Here is an 857-nt window from a genome sequence, read left to right as displayed (position 1 = left end):
TGTTTGCGAATGCGAATCTAATGGGACAAATTTATGAAACTATTATATATACTATTATTAAATGTATGATACTGAAAGGATAAATAGTTGATAATTTTATTTCTAATGATCAAAAACCTGATGGAACTGTAAAAAAATTAAGCTGTGTAATTTCTATAGATTACCTTGTAAAACCTTGAGACATTTAGGAATTTATGTATAAGATATTGCTTTCTTCATCCTCAAAGACGAAATTGATCGTGATGTAGGGGAAAATTAATTTAGATGAATTTGAGTTTCTGCCAATTATTGCTTCTGTTTGATAATATTTTTTTTCAGTTTAATTTATATCTGATAAAATGTAGTGATTATTTATACATTTATTTTCAGTTAATATTTTTTCATTTTACCTACAGCTTGTGAAAAGCTTCTAAATATGTTTGAGCAATATTTTATATTTAGCTTTAAAAAAAGCTATAAAAAAAAAAAAAAAAAAAAATTATAATACTAACAGTATATGTTTTTGTCCAATGCTACTTATATGCATTTGAAGAATGACCCATTTAAAGCAAAAAATGGTTGGGCGTGCGGTCAGTGAAGAACACTAGTAAAAAGTTATTTTATTAGTGTCAATGTTTCACCCAGTATTTTAGGCTTTATAAGGAATAAGAAAAGAAAATTAAATAACAATCATGATGGAAAAAAGAAAATAACAGATAATATAGATTCCAATGCTACTTATGTATCTATATTATCTGTATTTTCTTTTTTCCATCATGATTTTTATTTAATTTTCTTTTCTTATTCCTTATAAAGCCTAAAATTCTGGGCGAAACATTGACACTAATAAAATAACTTTTTACTAGAGTTCTTCACTG

The sequence above is a fragment of the Halyomorpha halys genome, unplaced genomic scaffold (assembly GCF_000696795.3).
Source record: "Halyomorpha halys isolate HHAL.00 unplaced genomic scaffold, Hhal_1.1 Scaffold7.1, whole genome shotgun sequence".
Taxonomy (NCBI): domain Eukaryota; kingdom Metazoa; phylum Arthropoda; class Insecta; order Hemiptera; family Pentatomidae; genus Halyomorpha; species Halyomorpha halys.
The sequence above is the reverse complement of the archived record's forward strand: the minus strand, read 5'-3'. Positions refer to the sequence as shown.